Here is a 21,827-nt window from a genome sequence, read left to right on the forward strand (position 1 = left end):
TGTAACCTATATTTTATTCCATGAGTTGAGTAATATATATAAGATTTAAATCTTATATTTAGGTCACAGATCCAATATGACAATTTTGTGTATGGTGTAAAATAGGGATCCAACTTCATTCTCTGGCATGTGGGAACCCAGTCATCTATGTGTCATCTATTCAAGAAACCCTTTTATCCCATTTGAATGGACTTGACAATTTGCCATTGACATGTGAATTTATTTCTGGATTTTTCAATTTTATTCCACTGATTGATGTGTTCAGTCTTATACCAGTACCATATTTTAATTACTACAGTTTTGTATTGTTTTGAATTGGAAAATGTAAGTTCTCCCCTTTGTTCTTTTTCAAGGTTGACTTGAGTATTTGGAGTTGTTGGCAATTATATATAAATTTGACAGTAAGACTTTCTATTTCTGAAAAAAAAAAAAAAGTCTGTTGGAACTATGGAAAAATTTTTTCTCTAAATTTTTACTTAATAATTTTGTTTGTTTTACAGCTCATTCCATTTGTAAAAGGAAAGAATTTGAAGATTAACAAGTCATATATATGTTTAAAAAAAAACAGCAAATAATCCTCATCACAGAGAACAACAACAACAAAAGGATCTGTGGCCTGTTATCTTTGAAAAGATCCTTTGGAATTTTTTTCTTCTATAAAAGAAAACTAACAATTTTCAGATATCATGTATGGTTCTTTCTAAGGATTCTACATGGCAGCTGAATATCTACATTGTGTTGGGTAGTATGGCCATCTTATTAAATCTTCCTATCTATGGACTCAGTTGGAGTTATATTTATTTATGTCTTATTTAATTTGTCTCAGCAATTCTTTGTAGTTTCCAGAGTACAAGCCTTTTATTTCTTTGATTAAATTTATTCCTTGGTATTTTATTCTTTTGAATGATATTACAAATGGAAACGTTTTCTTCATTTACTTTCCATAGGTGTTTTAAAGTACCACTCTAGTAACTCAAACATCCCTGACATTTTGGAGTTCTGTTTGATAATTGCTATATCTCATCAAACTGTGTTGTGTTGTTTTTTTTTTTGTTGTTGTTGTTCATTTTACTTTTATTGTCTTTAATATGCCTTTTAATTATTTTTAAACCAGACAAAAGTACTAGATAAAAGAACTGATGTAAATATTTCCTCAGTTGAGGTTTGGTTAAGGGTTATGCTTTCCTTACACTTTGATGTATCTGCAGGTGTCAGTGAATAAAATTTCCTCTGGTTTCCTTTGTTTGGTGTCCCTTGTTTTGCCTCTTATGTTGAGGGTTCCCTATATTAAATACATATTTATGTAGGTTTTATATAGGATATAAGGATTTGAGGGTCCCTCATATTTTTAAAAACTTCTTAAAGTCTGTGATATGAAGTTTTTTTTCAGTTCTAATTCCCTGTTATTATATAAGACATCTATTGATAGGAGAGTAGGGTGAGGGTAGGAGAAGCATTTTTTAGTGCTATGACAAGATCTTAGTCCTTTAGTGGGTTTTCATCCCTGGGTTATGACATTCAAAGGTGATTCTCAGTTTTACCTACTGCCTTAGATGAGACAAAAAGGTAGAGAATGCTAAACTTAGGCATTTCCTTTGCCCAGGTCCATTGAGCTATGTTAAAACCAAAGTTAGACAGCCCTTGTTAATAATAACGTAAAAATAACAATTTACCAAAGGTACAGAATGCAAGATCAATATACTAAAAATCAATTATATTTCTAGTGAACAATCATAAAATGAATTCTAGGAAGTAATTAAATTCATATAAGCATAAGCAATAATAAAATACGTGGGAAATATTTTTTTAAAGAAATGTAGTATTTGAACATTGAAAGTTCCAAAACATTCCTAAAATAAATTAAGTAAGATCTAAATAGGGATCCCTGGGTGGCGCAACGGTTTAGCGCCTGCCTTTGGCCCAGGGCACGATCCTGGAGACCCGGGATCGAATCCCACATCGGGCTCCCGGTGCATGGAGCCTGCTTCTCCCTCTGCCTGTGTCTCTGCCTCTCTCTCTCTCTCTCTCTCTCTCTCTCTGTGACTATCATGAATAAATAAATAAAATCTTTAAAAAAAAATAAAAGGAAGATCTAAATAAATAGGACATTTGACATTCATGAATTTGAAGACTCAATATTATTAAGATGGCAAAGCTCCCCACATTGACCCTGTATATAACAACAGAATCTCTATTCAAATAACAGAAAGCATTTTGCAGAAATTAATGAGTTTTATATTTATATCTCAATGAAAAGATACAGAATAGTCAATACAATGTTTTTAATTGGAGAAGCTAAACTAACTGATTCCAAAGTTTATACTAAATCTGGAAAATCAATGTGGTATTTGAGTAAAGAAAGACCAAATAGTCAATACAATGTTTTTGGTTTTTGTTTTGTTGTGTTTTGTTTTTTGTTTTGTTTTGTTTTTTAAATATTTTATTTATTTATTTATTTATTTATTTATTTATTTATGATAGACACAGATAGAGGGAGAGAGAGAGAGGCAGAGACACAGGCAGAGGGAGAAGCAGGCTCCATGCAGGGAGCCCGAGGCGGGACTCGATTCCGGGTCTCCAGGATCGCGCCCTGGGCCAAAGGCAGCGCTAAACCACCGAGCCACCCAGGGATCCCCCCGATACAATGTTTTTAATTGGAGAAGCTAAACTGATTCCAAAGTTTATGCTAAATTTGGAAAATCAATGTGATATTTGAGTGAAGAAAGACCTGTAGATCAATGGAACAGAACAGAAAGTCCAAAAATATATCTTCAAGCCTGTCTGAAATGCTTTTCCTTTATTCTACATCAACCAAATTTTCCACTGCTGGGACAAAGAATCTTTGCAACACCTATTTTGGAGAGTAAAATTATGGTTTTAGACCAATTTTTCCATTTTTTTTCCTTTTCCAAATAAGAGTTTCACCCCTACCATTATATTTTGCATCTGAGGGTCCAGAAAAATTTATTTTTAATTTATAAGTTACTGGATCATGAGACTAGACTCCTAAAAAGGTGGCACATCAGCTAAAAATCTTGGACCATAGTTGTATGCTATAAATAGATGAGACTGTGATTATCTCCTTTATGGCCATGAGTGCACTCAAATGTTATAGAAAGGAGATGTAGAATTCTTTAGTGGCAAGAGAGGATTACTGCAGTGTACACCACTGGCTATCCACCAAAATGTATCCCCCATTTCCACTGGTATAGAATGATGGTTGAGAGTATGGCTGTCCAGCATTTGCCATGGCCTTGCCTCCCTCATGGAAGAAAAGTGGAAACATGTGAGATATTACAGTAGGCGGCACTATAAGGCAGCAGCTATGCCTCTCTCTTAAAGAAAAAAAAATTCTTTATTTACTTGCATTCAAGTAGAGGGAAGAGCAGAGGGAGAGAATCTTCAAGCAGACTCCCCACTGAGCATGAGAGCCCCACATGGGGTTCCACTCGGGGCTTGATTTCACAACCCATGAGATCTTGACCTGAACAAAACTCCAATGCTTAACTGACTGAGCCACCCAGGTGTCCCAGCAAATTTGCCTCTGAGTGCTTTTCACTTCTTTCTTCAAACCACTAAAGTCTAGCTTCCAAAAGGAAGTTGAAGCCTTATGTTAAGGATCAAAGACAAGATGGAGCGAATCTTGATCTCCATAAAACAGAGTATACAGATCTGATGACTCAGAAGGCTCACCTTGTGCAGTTATGTAAAATGGAAATACAACATATACAAGCCACTGACTTATTAGAGCTCTTGTTGGTACAATCTATCCTTACCTCCTTCTAAAACAGAGTTGAGGTACAAAAACCATCCACTGGGGAAAAGATAGTCTTTTCAAAAAAAGGTGTTATAGAAACTGTACAAATGCAAAGGAATGAAATCAGACTCTTGCTTATACTACATAAAATTTTTAATTCAAAATGGATAAAATACTTAAATATAAGAAGTAGAATTATAAGACCCCTAAAAGAAAATATCAGGGGAAAACTTCATGATATTGGATTTGGCAATGATTTCTTGGATTTGACACCCAAATCAGAGGAAACAAAATAAAAAAGAAAAACAGATAAACTGAACTACTTAATATTAAAATCATTTGTGCATCAAAAGATGCTATCAAGGGCAGCCTGGATGGCTCAGAGGTTTAGCGCTGCCTTCGGCCCAGGGTGTGATCCTGGAGACCTGGGATCAAGTCCCACATTGGGCTCCCTGCAGGGAGCCCACCTCTGCCTCTCTGCCTCTCTGCCTTTCTCTGTGTCTCTCATAAATAAATAAATAAATAAAATCTTAAAAGAAAAAAAGGATACTATCAACAAAGTGAGAAAAATGTATCTGATAATGGACTAATATTCAAAGTATAAAAAGAACTCCTAAAATCCAGCAACAATAAAAACAAACAATCCAATAAAAAAATCTGCTAATATTTTAAGTCAACACTTCTCCAAATAAGACATATGATTGGCCAATAATCACATGAAATGATGCTGAACATCATCAATCATTGGGGAAATGCAAATAAAAACACATAATATACCACTTCACAGTGACTAGAGTGGTTATTATCAATGAAACAGAACATAAGAAGTGTTGCTGATGACGTGGAGAAATTAGATCCCTTGTGAACTACTGGGAGAAACATAAAACGGACAGCAGCTATGAAAAACAGTATGACAGTTCCTCAGAAAATTAAAAATAGAATTATATGATCCAGAAATTCCACTACCAGGTATGTACCCAAAAGTAGTAAAAGCAGGAACTCCAACAGAAATTTGTAAACTCGTGTTTACTGTAGCATTATTCACATATTCACAGTAGCCAAAAGGTGAAACCCAAATGCCTATTGATGGATGAATGGATACACTATATATATATATGTATATATAATGAAAAAATATATATATGAAATATCATTTGATCTCAAAAAGGAAGAAAATTCTGACACATTGCACATGGATGACCTTGAAGACATTATGCTAAGTGGAGTAAGTTAGTCACAAAAAGACAAATACTCTATGATTCACTCATATGAAGTACATAAAGAAGACATTTGCAGAGGCCGAAAGTGGATTAGGGCTGGGGACATTTGATACAGAGTTAGTTTAATAGGTACAAAGTTTTAGTTTTGCAAAATTAAATAAAGTTCTGGAGATGGATGGTAAGAGTTGTTGTACGACAATGTGAATGAATGTACTCAATGCCAGTGAACTTTACACTTAAAAATGATTACAATGGTAAACCTCATGTCATGTTTATGAGCATTAGAAGATTTTAAAAAGTTGAATTTTTTTTTGCTATTGTTTTGTTCTGATTTTGTTTTGCCTGCTTGTTTTTAGCAGTGTCAGACATCACAAATTCAACGAGATCCATTCCCTCTGCTCATGAAGCTTCAAACGCCACTGGCCCTGTGTTTCATCATCAGACATCAGATCTCCTCCTAAACGTTACTTCCTTGGAAAAGTCTTTCCTGGCTTGTACATTATATTCAGCTATCATATGATTCTAAGAAATCTTAGATTAATTCAAAGCCTTCAGTTCCTGGCTAATGCCCTCCTTTCCACTATTCTATAAGTTTTAGGAGGAAAAATAGGGTTCATTCTTTTTGCAGTTTATGAAAATAATCATTATTCAATTTCTCTGGATATATACTTTGTTTCCAAGTTTTCACTCTCAGAAATAATTCACTTGGATATAGATTTTTGCTTAGTCAAATTTTATTCTTTTCTAATGATATATTTTTAGAAATTCAAGTGTTAGATCAAATGCTACGTCTATCTATAAGCTTTTAGACACATCTGCAGAGTAAAGTGAGTGAATTTAAACAAACAAACAAACAAACAAACAAACAAACAAAAAACAGAGAATCAGGGCAGCCCCAGTGGCTTGGCAGTTTAGCGCCATCTTCAGCTCAGGGCGTGATCCTGGAGACCTGGAATTGAGTCCCATGTCAGGCTCCCTGCATGGAGCCTGCTTGTGTCTCTGCCTCTTTCTTTCTCTCTCTTCTCTCTCTCTCTCTGTCTCTCTCTGTCTCTCTTTCTCTGTGTCTCCATGAATAAATGAATAAAATCTTAAAAAGAAAAAAAGAAACAACAGAGAATGAACTGAGTTTATCAGGTTATTACTTGAATGAAGTGTCTTAGATGAAAATTATCCACCATTTTTAAAGATAGATCCTAAAAAAATAAAAAAATAAAAAAAAATAAAGATAGATCCTAATTTAATCATGCTGAATTTAATATAAAGTATGCATTTAATTAACCCTACGGTGTCAAAAATGGCTTCTTGCCTTTAAGAGATCCATGCGTCATCCTTAGGAGCTCCATGGACAGTTGAAATTTCATAATTGTTGACACATTTACAATTTTCAGTGGTTCAAAGGAGAAAAGCAATTCCATCCTAAAGACTGTGACAGGGTGCATGTAAAGATTCAACACTAGAAAAACATCCCCTTTTTTCCCCCTACCTTTCCAGTATGGATTCAGTTTTGCAGAATTAGTGAAACTCTGAGAAACAAAACCAATCTAAATGACCCGGCCTATAGACATTATGAAAATCATGTTACAATAACCAGCAGTTAGTGCATAATATAAAAATCAAAGTAAGAGCCTGCCCCAAACTGGAGTAACACCCAATTATAAGCAGAGGAAAAGAGAAAAATTACTAATGTTGAACATCCATAAGGGCAATGAAGCTGCAGTGCGACTCTACACAGAGGCCGTGCAAGGTTGTGGGGAGCCTGAGGACGCAATGTCTGGGTGGGCCCCCACGGTGCTGGAGCCCTTGCAGCACCCACAGCCAGGCAAAGCTGAACCAGTTTGCCGAACGCCACACCGGAGGCAGGCACAAGGCCCCTCTGTGTGGCGTCTGGACGCCTTCTCCCTGCCCTGGGTCGCCATCAGCAGTCCTGGGTGGATGGAGCCGCAGAGCAGGATCCACATCACTGCAGTCAGCCTTTGGCGCCTCTCCGGGGGGCAGCTGGTAATCCTCTTGCACAGCTCACCCCTTTTGTGTCCTCACTGTCCTTTTTTTTGGTATGTGGTGCAGGATCACAGGGAGCTGGCACTTCTAGCTTATTCTACTTTTTTCTCTCTAAATCTAAGTGATTCTTCGTACTCTTACCAGTCAACCGGGTCAGGTCTCGGACGTGCCCTTGAGAACTGCAAACACTCTGAGCTGAAACCACCTGTCCAGCCTCTCGCACTAAGAAACATGACCAAACTTAGCATAACTTCCAGTACTTTAAGGCCGTGCTCCTGGGGTGACCCTGCTCCCTTTAAGTCCCTGCCTGGGAAAACTCAAAGCTACCAGAGAATTTACTCCTTGTTTCAGCCAAAAACCTGACAGAGGCCCATAACTTCTCTTTATTTTTCAGAACATTTACTTTAGGAAACTTGACATCCTAGATCCTTTCTCTGTCCTTTTGAGATGTACAGCTCTCTTCCACCCAGGAGTGTCTCTCAATGACTCCGAAGTCATTCTTCATGAAGAATAGGGCCCCTGTCTCCCTGTCTCTACAGAGGGTAGGAGTCTAATTTCGATAAGCAGTTAAGGGTAAGAGATGGCCTCATCTCAGCCCTTAACATCTTTGGAGACTTGTATGTCAGCACATCCCAGGGTTTAGAAGGCCTCTCCTCTCACCTTCTCTTTCCATGTGGTAGAGGTCAAGTCAGGCTGGTATTTCTCCTCTACTGCACTAGTACTGAATAAAATTGTCTGACATCCTCTTAACTAGCTCCGGGTTTTGTGCCCCTTTGACATCTTGTCCTGTCTGTGTGCTCCACACTGCTATGTCCTAAAAGGCATGCAACCTCCTGCTGACCTGAACTGCCTCTACCACTTAAAAAACTAAATCAGTGAGAATTTGATGTTGGATTTAGAATATCTTCTAAGAAGTTAATATTCTGTGAAGTGGCAAAAGCTTACCAGCTGAAAAACCCCAACTTAAAGCCACATTCTTAGTATACCTGAGCCCTCCGCTGTGTGATTTGGCTTGTCCAAGTCATTCCTTCTCTCCCACCAGGCAGGCTTCCATGATATTCCCCGGGAGAATCTGTCTGGCCACAGTCATTACTGCAACAAGTCGTTTTTTGTTTCGGTAGCAGGAAGAGGCACCAGTTCAGGTTTAGCTTTGCACGTGCGTGCTGGCCCTGACGTCGGCTCCATCAAGCTCACTGCCTGACTCTGTGTTCTAGTTTTTCAGCTGCTCATATACATTTTTTCTTACTTGTAGATCCGATTTTAACACCTCAACACTCCCAGAAAGCTGAGCAAAGCCAGGGTGAGGAGATATAGCATAGGAGCATCTTGCTCCTTTCTGGTGGGTGAACTTGAAGATTTGATGCATCCTGAAATTCCAGCAGTCTTTTAGGACTTCACAGTTCACTCAAGATCTAATTTTAATTTCCAAAATACATCAGAGTTGACAGTGACTTTAACCAAAAGAATATAATAATTATGCGAAGGATCCCTGTAGGTCATAATTTCCAGAAAAGTTAAAGGTTATTTTAATTTATATTTAAATATGTGTTGAATAACACTGTTTCGTCTGCATTTTAATGATTATATAATTTTCAGAGATCAAATTTTTATAGACAAAAATTTTATAGACCTACCTGCTGCGAGACCTGTATAAGAAAGAGAAGTTTCAGTTATGTACAAATATTATTCCTATAATGCTCTGAAGTGTAAAATTAATATCCTGAAAAAGAATATTTTGTCAAGAGTCCTTTATGATATCAGTCAATGTGAGTCTGGACAATAGCCATTATTCTGTGCCAAGTGAAGTCCTTTTAAGCAGGAGGTAGAGATTCAAGTAAAATTAATGATATTATAAAAAATCTGCGTCAAAATACATGTATACATTTCTCATTCATCAAGTTGGTGAGGACTTTGGGATTTTCAAGTAGTTACTTAGAAGACAGTGGAATGCATCCTCCAGCTTGTGGAGACATAAGAAAGCTAGAGACTTAGGAGTCATGAGGATATAAAAAGCAGCATATTTTTTGTTGCATTTATAATAGATATTTTTTTCTTTTGTGCTTATATTAGAATTGAAGGGAAAAATAAGTTGATTCAAAAACTAATCAAAAGCCATAGAGAACAGATATGCTAGCATATGAATTCCCAAGACATTGATGTTATAAAATATTACTTTCCTTCAAAAGAATTTGTTTGGGAAAACAGATCAATCAGCAGTCCACACAGAAGGCCAACGGAAGTGACTTATTTTGTTTTAGCACATTATTGGGATTATTACTTAAATTTTATATCTAATAATATAATAGCACATATTTCTCCTAAAATGCTGTTTGTATGATTGTATTTTGTGCCGTGCTTTTATTAGTTGGCTATGTTTAAAACACTACATGATACTTTTGTATATCTACTCACAAATGACAAAGACCATAAAGAAGTCTGTCCCTGATAGGGCTGGTGTGGGAAGGGGAGGAGAATAGGCAAGGTACCTAGAATAAGGAGCCCTGTGAGGACAATATGATACACCGTTTGTAGCATTTGGGTTTTGATTCTAAAAATCATAACTCGTGTTTAATTTAAATACATGTGGCTATTCCAAACACGATTGACATGACATGAGAGAGAACCTTCCAAAGTGTTTTTCCAGGAAGTTTAGTGGTTTGTGCTGTGTTAACGCTCAGATTTTGAATCTGCACAGCGAGCATCAGAGCTGCGAAGTCAGTTAAGGAGAGCAACGTAGGAGGGAGGCTCTGGCACATCGCTGACCCAGACTTCACCCAGTCTGAACTCAGAAGCATTAGTGGGTGCCGTTGTTCATTTCTGCTCTTTGAAATGTCCGTACGGTAACATTATCTATAATTGCAGTGTAGGGCTAAACAATACACTGGAAATGTTAAAATGTTTAAATGATAAGCTTAGTTTTTTTTTTAATTATTATGAGTTTTTTCAAATGCATTGGAATTTGTTAATTCAAAATACATTACTGGAGATATTAGATCACAAAAATAACTAATGTTCAGATAGAAATTTATAATTTAGCAGCCTCTTTCCTGTTTTCTCATGTCTTTCCTTAAAAGAGAGAACAGAAAAAAATAAAAATAAATTAAAATAAATTAAAAAAATAGAACAGAAACTGATAGTCTATTTCATAGCTAGTAATTAATTTAACCCAATTAATCAACCAATATAAAGACATAAAGTGTGTGTTTTTGGAAAATCTCAGTCACATTTTGGGTAACCAACACTGGTTGAACCACCAAATGCTTCCTAAATCTCCTTGTCCCCATAGATAAAGTCTCTATTATCTTATTGTCTTTTTTCCTCCCATTATCCCAGATCCTGCCTTTTCCTCTTCCATTTTCTTCTGGTTTTTCTTCTGCTCTTCTTGTCTGTTCTAATATTTTCTGAATATCCACATTATTTATGACAATTCTAAGACCTCTCTGTGGCATTTAAGAAATAGATGACAATGCTCTTGAACAAGGAATGGAACAGGAGCAATTTTTATTGAGTTTGACCATGAGACACTTGTTTTTTTTTTTTTTTTTTTTTTTGAGACACTTGAATTTATCTAGGAATGTTCAAATTTATTTTCCCTAATGTTTAAGACACTTGCTTGTAAGCAATTATTAGATCTAAGAATGAAACAATGCATATGGAATGGGTTTCACTTAAGAAGCTAACTCAAGTTGGGGCACCTGGTGGCATAGTGGTTAAGCATCTGCCTTTGGCTCAGGTTGTGATCCTAGGGTCCCGGGACCGAGTCCCACATCGGGCTCCCTGCATGGAGCCTGCTTCTCCTTCTGCCTGTGTCTCTGCCTCTCTTTCTGTGTCTCTCATGAATAGATACATACATACATAAAATCTTGAAAAAAGAAAGTAACTCAAATGTATGTAATATTTAGGCAATTAAACATGACTATACTACGCATGGATAAAAATGTAAACATATAAATCTATATAGACTATAATGAATACATAGAAAACACTCATACCTACTTTTCGTATTAAGAAATAGACACTCCTAGTGTTTCTTTACCAAACCCTCCGGTGGTGTTTCCAAATATATACTCCTTCACTCCACTAGTTATAAACTCTATCTTGACTTATGTTGTAATCAACTTGTTTTTCTTCATAGTCTTACCTCCAATGTATACATTCATAAAAATTCAATTAGTTTTGCCAGTGTAGTTATTAGTATTGCCAGTGTAGTTAACTTATGTAGTTGCCATCAAATTATAATGATTCTATTATGCCATATTCCTTTGTTTCCATATTATAAATTATCTCTATATTGTTGCTATAGTTCATTTATTCTCACTTCTATAGAACATTCCAATTTAAGAATATACCAAAGGTTATTTATCTTTCCTAACATTAATGAACATTTGGATTCCTTCTAGTTGGGACCTGTGATAAGCAATGTGGTTAGGGAAGATCCATGTATGTGTTGCCAGGGGCTCATTACATTGTCTCTAATGATCCCCGCCTTTTGATCTTCACACTTTGTTTTACTCTGTTGTTCCCTCTCAGTTTCTATTATAGTTGCTCTGGTGGTTGGTAGCAGATGGCTTGAGTGAAGGGATGGATGGCCTTTGAGAGATTAGGTTATAAAAGTCTGTAGCTCCTTCTTGAGTGCCGCTTGTTGCCCTGCTCTCTCTGGCTCCCTCTGGCTCTGTCTTTATGTCTTTCTATCTGACTCTCTCTCCCTCTGTATGTGTATGTGTGTGAGCATCTCTATCTCGCTTTTCCTCAGATTTCTTGTATTTATTTTTAAAGATTTATTTAATTATTTGAGAGAGAGAGTGAGAGAGCATGTTGGGAGGAGCAGAGGAGAACGAGTCTTCAACAGACTCCACACTGAGCACAGCCCAGATTCGTGTCTCTATCCCACCACCTTGAGATCAGGGCCTGAGCCCAAACTAAGAGTTGGATGCTTAACTAATTGTGCCACGCAGGCGTCCCCCTTCCTCAGATTTCTTGCTCTGGAGGAAGACAACTAATATGCTGTGAGTAAACCTATGAGGAGGCTTATCTGTTAGGGAGCTGAGACCTCTGACTTGTAGTTCCTGAGGAACTAGGCTCCCTCAATAAATATGTGAATGGCCTTAGAAACAGATATTCCCTCTCTTTCTCTCTGTATGACTATCATAAATAAATAAAATTAAAAAAAAAAAAATTTAAAAAAAAATGGGATCCCTGGGTGGCGCAGCGGTTTGGCGCCTGCCTTTGGCCCAGGGCGCGATCCTGGAGACCCGGGATCGAATCCCACGTCAGGCTCCCGGTGCATGGAGCCTGCTTCTCTCTCTGCCTCTCTCTTTCTCTCTGTATGACTATCATAAATAAATAAAATTAAAAAAAAAAAAAAAAAAAATTTAGAAACAGATATTCCTTACTCAGCCATTAGAAATGACAAATACCCACCATTTGCTTCAACGTGGATGGACCTGGAGGGTATTATGCTGAGTGAAATAAGTCAATCGGAGAAGGACAAACATTATATGGTCTCATTCATTTGGGGAATATAAATAATAGTGAAAGGGAATAGAAGGGAAGGGAGAAGAAATGTGTGGGAAATATCAGAAAGGGAGACAGAACATGAAGACTCCTAACTCTGGGGAACGAACTAGGGGTGATGGAAGGGGAGGAGGGCAGGGGGTGGGGGTGACTGGGTGACGGGCACTGAGGGGGGCACTTGATGGGATGAGCACTGGGTGTTATTCCGTATGTTGGTAAATTGAACACCAATAAAAATTAATTTATTAAAAAAAAAAAAAAAGAAACAGATATTCCATTTGAGCCTTGAGATGACTCCATCCCTGGCCTGAAATGTGGACTATAAAATCGTGGGACATCTTAAGCCAGAATAATTGCTGAACTTCTCCCAAATTTCTGACAGTGAGAGAAATGTGAGATAATGAATGTGTGTAGGTTTAAGCTTCTACTTTTAGGGATAAATTTTATGCAGCAATAAGTAATTAATGTAACAATCTCTTTCAGACATGTACTCAAGATTAAATTGTTGGGCCATAGGATATATGTGTATTTAGTTCATCAGATAATGCAACAGTTATTTTCCAGTATAGTATAGTGATTATATGGAAGCTCCTTTACTCCAAAACATTACTTTCATTGAGCACAGCTAGGCTTCTTAACTTTGAACAATGTAGTGGTGGGGAGCCAAGGTGGCTCAGTTGGTTAGGGTCTTGGAACCCATGTTGGGCTCCCTGCTCAGGGAGGAGTCTGCTTCTTCTCCATCTGCCCCTCCCTATCATCCACCCTGCTCATTCTACCTCTCTTTCTCTCAAATAAACACAATCCTTAAGAAAAATAAAAATGCATAAATAAACAATGTAGTGGCAATGTAATTGTATTTCAGTGAGGTTTTAATGTGCACTTACCTGGTTACTGATGAGGTAGCACACTTAAGAATATCATTAAAATACCATCTGGGGATACCTGGGTGGCTCAGTGGTTGAGTGTCTGCCTTTGGCACAGGGTGTGAGCCCAGGGTCCTGGGATCGAGTCCCACGTCGGGCCCCCTGCATGGAGCCTGCTTCTCCCTCTGCCTATGTCTCTGCCTCTCTCTCAGTCTCTCATGAATAAAAAATAAAATATCTTAAAAAAATAAAATAAAATAAAATACCATCTGATTTCCTTTTGTTGGTAAGTAATTTTTCAAATCCTGTGATCATTTATGTACTGGGCTACAAAGATATTCTTTAATATTGGTTTTAACTTTTTGACTGACATAATTAGATCTTTGATCTATATGCAAGTGCTTTTATGCATATGATATAAAGTAAGGGTTTTCTTTTTCATCTATATGGATACCTGTTTATTAAAGTTTTAGCCATTTCTTTTACATTAGCAAATGCTTTAGGCCAAAAGCAGCCCTGAGTGCTGGACTTCAATCTTAGGGATTTCTTCTTACCACAAATTTTTGGCCTTATAATTTTTCCATATTGTTAGTTTTTGAAAAGCTTTGAGAAGCATTTGGTAAATTTTTGTCTGTGAATTTCCTGTAGCTTTTTCCATTGTCTTACTTTGGAATTGGTCTGAATTATTTAGCCTTCTAGTACTAGAATAAACTTTCTACTCAGCTATTTTAAGATTTACAGTGACTTTTAATATAGATAATGGATAGTCTAATTTTAGGGTATATTAGCTTCAATACCCTGTTTCATATTAATTGAATCATAAAAATACCTCATAAAAGTCAACCTGTTGTTGAAAATAAATAAATATGTTAAGTGCATAAATTCAATTGTGTATCAAAATCAAAATTATTAGGTATATTTTATTATGTATTTTAACTATTGAAGGAGTAATGCTGACTAACAAACCAGCCTATAATGACTTAAAATGATATTTATTTATTCTGGTCCATGTGTCTGGAGATGAGCCTAGCTGGGCCTGGCTCTAAGCTGCAGGTTGGTTGGAGATGCTCCTGTGTATTTGCTCTCTGTGGACCTGCTGGACCCGTGGGCTAGTGGACAATGTTGTCCTAATGGCAAAGACAAAACACTTCAGGTACATTTCAAGCACAAGTACCTGTGTTACTTCAGTCAAAACCTTTTTGTCCAAAAAGATTATTTTCTGAAGTGAGAAGAATATTGATTCCCCAGTGGGAAGAACTGTAAAAGGCAAAGGGTGTGAATTAAGTGTGGTGAAGAAACAGGTCAATAATTCAATCTATCACTATTCTCTATCCAGCATATGGATACCCATTTGAAAACATGTTATTCTGGTATGCAAGTGTGATTTGAGCAACGTATAATTAGTTTGCAATGGTTATGAAAATTGGATGATTTTTTTTAAATTGCATTTGGGATACTTACTTTTTGTGAGAGACACACACAGAGAGAGAGAGAGACAGAGAGAGACAGAGAGAGACAGAGAGAGACAGAGACAGAGACAAAGGGAGAAGCAGGCTCCAAGCAGGGAGCCTATGTGGGACTCGATCCCAGGTCTCCAGGATCACGCTCTGGGCCAAAGGCAGACGCTAAACCACTGAGCCACCCAGGGATCCCCATAAGCTGTTTAAATAACACTGTGAAGCAGAGTATGAAATACATGGTTAAGGGACACCTGGGTGGCTCAGTGGTTGAGTGTTTGCCTTAAGCTCAGGACGTGACCCCAGGGTCCTGGGATCAAGTTCCACATCAGACTCCCTGAGAGAAGTTTGCTTCTCCCTCTGTCTGTGTCTCTGCCTCTCTGTGTGTCTCGTGAATAAATAAAATCTTTAAAGAATGCATGGCTAAGTGGTTACAAACATGAAATAAATATTTATAGAAAGGAGGGATGCCAGGGAGGCTCAATGGTTGAGCATCTGCCTTTGGCTTAGGGTGTGATCTGGGGCTCTGGGATTAGAGTTCCGCATTGGGAGCATACTCCTCTCTCTCTGCCTATGTCTCTGCCCCTTTTACTTTGTCTCACATGAATAAATAAATAATTTTTTTAAAAAAAATTAAAAGGAAAAGATTCGGCATTAGAATATAAAGACAGACTTTAAAAATAACAAACTATAACTTTCTGAGAAGTATAGTCATTGAAAGGAAGCCTCAGTGGGTGGGAGAGCACAGGAGAGACACATCTACAGAGAGAATCACCAAGCTGGAAGAAACGCACAAGAAATTTCTCTGAAATACAGTGTGGTAAAGGAAGCTTCTCTCGCATTGATTCATTTTATCCTCATCTTAAGCCTAGAGGTAAGGACTAATACGATGCCCATTTTAAAGATGAGGGAGTTGAGGGGTGCCTGGTTAGCCCAGTCAGCTAAGCATCAGACTCTACTTTCACTCAGGTCATGATCTCAAGTTGTGGGATTGAGACCCTTGTTGGGCTCCACACTCAGAAAGGAGGATGCTTGAGAGTCTCTCCCTCTCCTCTTGCCCCTCCCCACCTCAAATAACAAATAAATGAATCTTAAAAAAATAATAATAAAATAAAGATGAGGGAGTTGAGGCACAGAAAGATCCAGAAATTTGCCTTCCTTTCATCATGAAACTCATGAATCAAAGAGCCATTATTCAGACTCATGGGGTTAGTGCCATGTCTATTTCTCAACCACACAATGCTGCTAGGTCACAGAATGTATTTCTATGGGTTTTACAGGTATACTTGATTTTATGTGAATTTTAAGTATCTTTTTTTTTTCTTAAAAAAGTTGCAGGTATAGACTTCCTTCTTCCTGCAGAGCATAGGGAACTTAGAGTAATTTAACCACATATTTATGGTATCAAGTCCCAAATCACTCTATCTTAATATCATGTACAATTTTTTTAGCTTACCTTTTTAACATAATTATTATAGTTGTTGCAAAGTATTTTGACATTTTATTAATATTTGTGTTTTTCATGGTTTCTTTTCTTTCATATCTTTCTTCTGGATTATTGTCCTTTCTTGAGTAGATCATTTGAGTTATATATTTAGTGCTTGAGGGTGGTAAAATATCTTTGCCTTTTTTTGGGTAAATATCTTCTCTTTTGTACTCTTGAATGATGGTTTGTTTTGGCGTAAATTTCTATTATTATTTGTTTTTCTCAGCCCCCTTGGAAGACAGGAGTTATTTGTCTTCCAATATCTGCATGGCTGGCAAGTAAACTGTGTTCAGTCCTTTATAATCTAAATATTCTCTCTGCTAGCTTTTATTTTCCTCTTCATTTTTTTTTATATTCTCCATTTTTACTATAATGTTCCTAAGTTTGGACTAATATTTACTTATCTTGCTTGGAAATCAGAAGGTTTTTGGTTTGTTTTTGGTTGGAAGACATCCTTATTTCTAGTAAAATCTCTGCTATGATCCCTTCATATATGATATCTCTCATATTTTCTCCATATCCTTCTTCCAACACTCTAAGAAAACCCAAATTGGAGTGTTTCAATCTAATTTCTGTGTTTTGTAATGTCCTTTAGTGCATTATATGTCTGTCTTTCTTTGTTGCATCCTGGTAACTGCTTCATGTTTATGTTCCAATACTCCAATTTGTTTCCTTAACTGTGATCACTCCAGGTTTTTATCTTATTTTTTAAAATTTACATGACTATATTTTTAATTTCAAAGATTTCTAGTTATTTCTAGACTTTTTTGGTGCCTCATTTCTACCCATTTTTAAAGGTAAGAATTCCTCATTTTGTTTTGATAGATATAATTCCACAATTAATCTTTTTGACATCTTGAACATGCTTCAGTCCTTTGCAGATGAATCCATTAGTTTTATCTAGAATGTTTTCATATACCTGATTTTGATTTTTTAACTGCCTTTTTAGCAATAGTTTTTATTGTTCTGGTTTTTGGAATTGGTGGTTTTAGACTCATACAGAGTGGATTTTTTTTTTTTCTTTTGCTGACTTACCCTATCCATAAGTTAACTTATTCATACCTATCTCCTACCTTCCTGTTTGACTCTTACTGGTACAGACTCATTCTCTATAGTGATTGCTTTGGTCTTCTGTCCCACAGTAATAATAACAATAATTATCATTTACTGAGTACTTGCAATGGGCAAGTGTTCTTCCAAATGATTTGCTAATATTAACACATCACATTCAGCTCCCTGACACAGGCATCAATTTTATTCCCACTTTATAGATGAAAAAAGTAAGATACTGAAAGTTTAAGTAACCTGCCAAAGGTCATAGGATATAAATATTGAGTCAAGATTTGAACTTCGGCATTCTTTCTCAAGAGGTTATCTTCTGGGACACCTGGGCGGCTCAGTGGTTGAGCACCTGCCTTCGGCTCAGGACGTGATCCTGGAGTCCCAGGATTGAGTCCCACATCAGGCTTCCTGCATGAAGCCTGCTTTTCCCTCTGCCTCTGTCTCTGCCTCTCTCTCTCTCTCTCTCTCTGTGTCTCTCATGAATAAATAATTTTTTTTTTTTTAAAAAGAGGTTATCTTCTTAAGCACTTCAATATTACCTTGGGATTTGGGAATGTATGATCTGGTCATTATACTTCGCCCAGCCTCTGGAATCAGGACTGCAGGGTGGGGGTGGGGGCGTTCATCCTTTCTGGTGCCCAGTATTAGTCTTACACAAATGATGCTGAGAGTTTAGCAAGGCTCCTCCATGGTAGTGTTGCCTTGGTACTCATTTTGTTAGGCCAAGTGACCTGCAGGGAGCACTAACACTAGATCATAGCCCACAGAGTCACCAGTAACTATGTTCCTAATATGACTTTCTCTACAGCTATTGTGAGCAACAATTTCCTCCGCCTCCCAACGCTTTACTCTTATTGGACCCCTTATATAAGACTCTCATAAGGCTTACCCAAAACCCCCAACTGTTTGATCAATCTGGCCTTAGCCTGGGAAGCCCAAAGGACATCACCCATAGACCCTAATAAAGGCCTGTGTCTCTGCACTGTGCCTTGACCTTCCGTGTGATCACTGGAGGCATAAAGAGTACTTCCTCCAGGACCTGCGAGTAGTAAACTCCATTTCACTTTCTCTTGTGATCCATCGTTGACAGTGACTCACCATCTGGTGTCCTGTGCTCCACTTAACAAGTGTTAATTGACAAATTCCTATTAGTTGTGTTCTCAGTTCAGGAGCTGGGAAGCTAAAACTCAGTTCAAAAGAATTGATGGATTCTTTCTACCCTCTTGTAGAGGTACCTTTTGCTTCTTCTATTTCCTTACTTCCTACATCCGACTCTAGTGTGACTGCTTACAGCTGCATTCCCACCTCAATTTGGCGCTTTAGTTTCTGCCGAATGGAGTTGATTTTAACCTTGTTTCTTTTGTTGAAGGATCAACGTATAGTGCCATTTGGATCAAAAGTCTTCAATTTCTCTCTCTCCTAGGCTTTTATTTACCACCAGAAAAATAATTATTTGGAGAAGTTATGGTGTCTTCCGATACAGATTTGCTAGTTGCACAATTATGGTGATGTTTTTAAAGACAGAAAACAACAGCAACAAAAGTCTCTCTGTGCTTCAAACAGTTTGATGGACTGGCATCTGTCCCTGGCAGAGACAACTCCAGTGGTTCTATACTTTTTGGAATATCATATTCCCCCCTCTATTTTTATTTGATTCCTCTGAGGATCCTCCTGCAGTTTCCTCTTTGTCCACTGGGTGTAAGGCAGTAAAATCAAAGTTTTCTCAAGGCAGCTTGCATGTGGCAGTCCTGGAACACTCTTCCTCCCTTCCTTGTTTGTCCTTCATCTCTGTGCCACATTATCTGCCTCGTCATTTTTAAATTTAGTTTACCTGGAAATGTTATTATATAGATATATATATATGTATATATATATGTATATATATATATATATATATATATATATATATATATACCCACACACCTCTGTAAAGGACCAAGTAGCATTTGATGTCATAGATGAGATGGGATATGTCTGATTATGAATCACTCTGAACTGCTCACTATCTCCAGATAACTTCTTCCACTTTCCTATCCTAGAGGATGAAAATGTTAGATTCAAAAGGCAGAAGGTCTTCTAAATTCTATAAGTCTACCTTATTTTGCTTGAACTGTTGCTTTTTGGCTTAGCACCAACTTCTGTATTTCACAAGAAATAACCTACTAATAATCCTTCATACGCTTCCAGTGTGCCTCCATTTACCTCACTAACCTTGCAATACTGTAATGTCTGTTGCCAAATATCTTTCTTTTCCTTCCCTGAGAGTATCTTCTTCTCTACTATGCTGGTGGTGGTGTTGAAGAATATTCCTCAGGGGTTAAATAGTATTTATTCCCACCAATATGTCTACCCCCCACTAATTTCTTAAACTAGCCCCCAAATTAAGTTCAATATATACACAACTGAATAGAAATTTTATTTGAGATGTCCACCACAGGTCAGTGAGGCCTCAAAATCACCTTGTATCGTACTCCAGGCCATCCTCAAAGACTGTAAGTTTCCCTACATCTCAGCTCAACAAACAGCAGGTGCTTTCCAGGCTGTGGGTTGTCCCCAAGATTCCCTTGTTCATAGTAGGAGGAGGAGGAGTTGCTACACTGGAGAGGCCACTTATTTTATTTGGGCTAGGAAGTGCTTGCTAGCCTTTGAATTCAAACAAAGGAACCCAGAAGTCTTATAGCTTTGGAGAAAGCTAATGTTCATCTTCTTTCTTCCTTTCTTTCCTTCTTCTTTCTTTCTTTCTTTTCCTTCCTTCCTTCCTTCCTTCCTTCCTTCCTTCCTTCCTTCTTTCCTTCCTTCCTTCCTTCCTTCCTTCCTTCCTTCCTTCCTTCCTTCCTTCCTTCTTTCCTTCCTTCCTTCCTTCCTTCCTTCCTTCCTTCCTTCCTTTCATTCTTTCTTTTTCTTTCTTTCTTTCTTTCTTTCTTTCTTTCTTTCTTTCTTTCTTTCTCTTTCTTCTTTCTTTCTTCCTCTCTCTCTCTCTTTCAGAGAAGGAGGGAAAATGAGAGGGACAGAAGGAGAGAGAGAATCCTAAGCAGGTTTAAAAACCCAGTGTGGAGCCCAATCTCATGACCCTGAGATCATGACCTGAGCTGAAATCAAGAGTCAGATGCTTAACTGATTGAGCCATCCAGGATTTCCATGATGTTCTTTTTAAGATTTTATTTTATTTAAGATTTTATTTATTTATTCATGAGACACACACAGAGAGAGAGAGAGAGAGAGAGAGAGAGGCAGAAACACAGGCAGAGGGAGAAGCAGGCTCCATGCAGGGAGCCCGACATGGGATTTGATACCGGGACTCCAGGATGATGACCCAGGCAGAAGGCAGGCTCTAAACGATGTTCTTTTTATTCCTAGACTGTAAAAGCCTTTCCTGGGAGTGCCCAGACTTGTTAACTTTCCAAACACCTATACAGAAAGCATATTACATACCTTTGCTTGAATTAGTCTGCACGATTATATCCTGTCTGAATTTTCCAGCCAAGTGTGGTTGTATGGGAATTTGGCCTGGACAGTAGATAGTTTTTGAGAAATCATGTTTTCTTGCTTCTTATTCTTAATATCACATGATTTCCCAAATCTAACCACTTATATCTTATACCCAGAAGAGAGTTTGGGGCATGAGATGTGGCAACTACAGGAACCTGACACATTAAGTCTCATGACAAAAGTGTTCACTTACATTCTATCTATCTAACCCCCCAAAAAGTACTTGGAAATCTTTCCTTACCTCCTCAACTTCTTATTTTATGAGAATTATCTATACACATCTTTTAAATTTTACATGTTACAATGAAAGCTTGTCAACAGTAACTTCAAAGTAAAACTGATTACTCTTACAGAGGATAATCAATAAGTATTCTCCTGCTTTATGGAAAGTCCTTATAATATGTTTATAATAATATAATCAAAATAGCATGTTATATTCAAGAAGATATAAATAGACCTAAAATTGTATCACTTGTTTAAATTTATTTAATAATCTCATAAAACTAAACTACAATAGCTTTGAATAAGTACACATTTATTTTAAAAATATAATCTTCCTTGTGATATATGAAATACATAACCAGTACCCAGAGGAATACTTACTTTTCCAAAAGGCCTTACAGAGAGAGTGAAAACAAGATGTGTGAATCTTTGTGAATCTGTCCCTTGAGTTATTTCACCTTGTGCATTGTTTCTGGGGACCTGCAATTCTCACCATTGGAGGGATGTGGGAAGGCAGTAGTAGTATTTAGACCCCCTGCGATGAATCAGCAAACCTCTTCCAGAACCAGAAGATTAGGGGATTGAACTGAAAAGTAGCCAAACCATCCAACTGAGGAGCAGCTAAGCCAAGGACTACACGCATATTTTCCCCACATGCTTCCAAAAATGAAGACACCACAGCAAGCCAGAGTGGGGCTAGATATAACTAAATCTTGTAGTCCACGTCATAAAATTCAGTATTAGCTGCATCTAGGATCT

Source organism: Vulpes vulpes, chromosome 13, assembly GCF_048418805.1.
Source record: "Vulpes vulpes isolate BD-2025 chromosome 13, VulVul3, whole genome shotgun sequence".
Taxonomy (NCBI): domain Eukaryota; kingdom Metazoa; phylum Chordata; class Mammalia; order Carnivora; family Canidae; genus Vulpes; species Vulpes vulpes.